This window comes from Urocampus carinirostris, chromosome 2, assembly GCF_059441175.1.
Source record: "Urocampus carinirostris isolate Australia breed hairy pipefish chromosome 2, RoL_Ucar_1.0, whole genome shotgun sequence".
In the NCBI taxonomy this organism is placed as follows: Eukaryota; Metazoa; Chordata; class Actinopteri; order Syngnathiformes; family Syngnathidae; genus Urocampus; species Urocampus carinirostris.
In genome coordinates this window covers 30,580,258-30,583,565 of record NC_142350.1, presented here as the reverse complement: position 1 = coordinate 30,583,565, position 3,308 = coordinate 30,580,258, and the positions used below count along the sequence as shown (strand labels likewise).

Genomic DNA, 3,308 nt, shown 5'->3' with positions numbered 1-3,308 from the left:
TAATAGAGCAACATCTAGTGGTCTAATAACACATACTGTAACTTTAAATTCTGCTTTATGAAGAAAATAAATCATTATGTCACGCTGAAGATATTTTCCTTTATCTTTGCTTATGTCTGGTGCATTGATAATCATTTCAGTATCAATCTATGGAAGATTAACTCTTCCTGTTGTAAGGTAGCTAAACTTGATTTTTTTTTTCTATTATATTTTTTACTGCTCCATTAAAAAAATCATCTCCACTCTATCCTACACTGCACCCCAGAACAATTCTGGCTGATTGACTGGAACATTGTCCTATTTTTAAAGATGTTTATTTCATTTTATTTCTAGATTTTTTTTTTCTAAATTTGAAACAATCAAGAAATTTTAAAACCATAAAACAATTAAGGGCAGCACGGCGGAGCAGTGGTTAGCGCGTGTGCGGCACAGTTCTGAGGTTGTAAGATAAAACCTCCTGCGTGGGTTTCCTCCGGGCACTCCGGTTTCCTCCCTCATTCCAAAAACATGCATGTCCGGTTAAATCGCCGGTTCAAATTGTCCCTAGGTGTGAATGCACGAGCGAATTGTCTTTCCCTGTGTGCCCTGCAATTGGCTGGCAACCAGTTCAGGGTGTCCCCTGCCCACTGCCCGAAGATAGCTGGGATGGGCTCCAGCGCCCCCGCGACCGACTGAGGATAAGCGGTGCAGATGATGGATAGATGGATGGATGGATAAAAAATTAAATACGTTCATTTTGCCTCAAGCCAATCATTAATCATATTTGTGACGCCCTTTTTTATCGAACGGTAGGCACAGTGACTTGGTCATAAAATACTGAATAGTGGACAAGTATGACTTCAAGAAAAGCTCTTAGAGGATTTAACCCTGGAACCTCTTACACACTATGTAAGAATCATGCTCCTACACAGACAAACCGCTCATGTTATGAGCCCCTTTTCCCTTCAGCAGTGCACTAAGTTGACTAAGTGACTTGATCAAAAATCATGAGCAGTGCATACTTTCACCTTGAAGATCAGCTCGTTGGGAGTTGAACCCAGAACCTCTAGTCATAGCCTTAGACCAACGAACCACTTCTGCCCATGTTTTAACCCCTTTTTCATCAAACCGTGGACCCAGCGCCTTGGTTTGAAATCTTAAGCAGTGAAAAAGTCCAGTTCCATTAAAAAAACACTTAAGTCAAGACCCCCTTTTCCGTTCAACAGTGGACCAAGTGGCTTGTTCAAAAATCTTGAGCTGTGCACAATCACAACTTGAAGAAAGGCTTTTCCAGGAGATAAACCTGGAACCGCTGACACACTGAGTGAGGATCACACCTCTACAATGGCAAGTCTTTGAGATGTTGTTCTACTTAAGTAATAGCCACCTTTTCCCTTCAACAGTGGATCAAAAGACTTAACAATTTAAAGAAAGGCTCTTTCAGGAGTTAAACCTGGTACCTCTGACACACTGAGTGAGAATCTCTCTCCTACATAGACAAACTACTTTAGTCAAGACCCCCTTTTCCCTTCAACAGTTGAGCAAGTGGCTTCGTCAAAAATCTTGAGCAGTGCACAAGCACAACTTGAAGAAAGGCTTTTCCGGGAGTTACACCTCGGACCGCTGACACACTGAGTGAGGGTCACACCTCTACAATGGCAAGTCTTTGAGATGTTATTCTTCTTAAGTAATATCCACCTTTTCCCTTCAACAGTGGATCAAAAGACTTAACAACTTAAAGAAAGGCTCTTTCAGGAGTTAAACCTGGTACCTCTGACACACTGAGTGAGAATCACTCTCCTACACAGACAAACCACTGTAGTCAAGACACCCTTTTCCCTTCAACAGTAGAGCAAGTGACTTGGTCAAACATCTTGAGCAGTGCACAAGCACAACTTGAAGAAAGGTTTTTCCGGGAATTACACCTCGAACCACTGACACTCTGAGTGAGGATCATACCTCTACTATGGCAAAAAACTACTGTTATTTCCACCTATTCCCTTCAACAGTGGATCAAAAGACTTGGTTAAAAATCATGAGCAGTGCACAAGTACAACCTAAATCAAAAGCTCTTTCAGGAGTTAAACCTGGTACTTTTGACACACTGAGTGAGAATCACTCTCCCTCATAGACAAACCACTTAGATAAAGAGCCCCTTTTCTCTTCTACAATAGACCAAGTAACTTGGTCATACATCTTGAATGGGCTCGCCTGGGAGCTGAACCCAGGACCTCTCACACCCAAAGCGAGAATCATAGCCCTAGACCAACGATACACTTTTGCCCATTTCTTTCAACCCCTTTTTTCATCAAACCTTGGACCCAGTTCCTAGGTTTGAAATCTTGAGCTGTGCACAAGTACAACTTAAGGAAAAGCTCTTTCAGGAGTAAAACGTGGCATTTCTGACACACTGAGTGAGTATCACTTTCCTACATAGACAAACCATTTTAGTCAAGACCCCCTTTTCCTTTCAACAGTTGACCAAGTGACTTGGTCAAATATCTTGAGCCGTGCACGAATACAACTTCCAATCGGGCTCATTTAGGAATTGAACGCAGGACCGCTCGAACCCTAAGCAAGAATCATAACCCCAGACCAACTTTTGCCCATTTTTTTCAACCACTTTTTTTCATCAAACCTTGGACCCAGTGCCAGGGTTGAAATCTTGAGCAGTGCACAAGTACAATTTAAAGAAAAGCTCTTTCAGGAGTATAACCTGGAATCTCTGACACACCCCCTTACCTCTTACACACTGAGTGAGAATCACTCTCCTACACAGACAAACCACTTCAGTCAAGACCCCCTTTTCCCTTCAACAGTAGAACAAGTGACTTGGTCAAACCTCTTGAGCGGTGCAAAAATAAGACTTAAAAATGGGCTCGTCTGGGAATTGAACCCAGGACCTCTCGCACCCTAAGCGAGAATCATACCCCTAGACCAACGAGCCACTTTTGCCTATTCTTTTCAACCCATTTTTTCATCAAACCTTGGACCCAGTGCCTAGGTTTGAAATCTTGAGCAGGGCACAAGTACAACTTAAAGAAAAGCTCTTTCAGGAGTAAAACCTGGCATCTCTGACACACTGAGTGAGAATCACTCTCCTACATAGACAAACCATTTTAGTCAAGACCCCCTTTTCCCTTCAACAGTTGACCAAGTGGCTTCGTCAAAAATCTTGAGCAGTGCACAAGTTCAACTTTAAGAAAGGCTTTTCCGGGAGTTACACCTCGGACCGCTAACACACTGAGTGAGAATCACTCTCCTACAGAGACAAACCATTTAAGTCAAGACCCCCTTTTCCCTTCAACAGTGAACCAAGTGGCTTTAAA

At 42.6% G+C, this 3,308-nt stretch overlaps 1 non-coding gene across 1 annotated transcript; it reads right to left on the bottom strand.

Moving 5' to 3' along the window:
• Window positions 1-2,854: 2,854 nt before the first annotated feature.
• On the bottom strand, window positions 2,855-2,926 carry trnap-agg (transfer RNA proline (anticodon AGG)). Its single transcript has one exon. It is a non-coding gene; the product is annotated as a tRNA-Pro (tRNA).
• Between the last annotated feature and the right edge of the window lie 382 nt (window positions 2,927-3,308).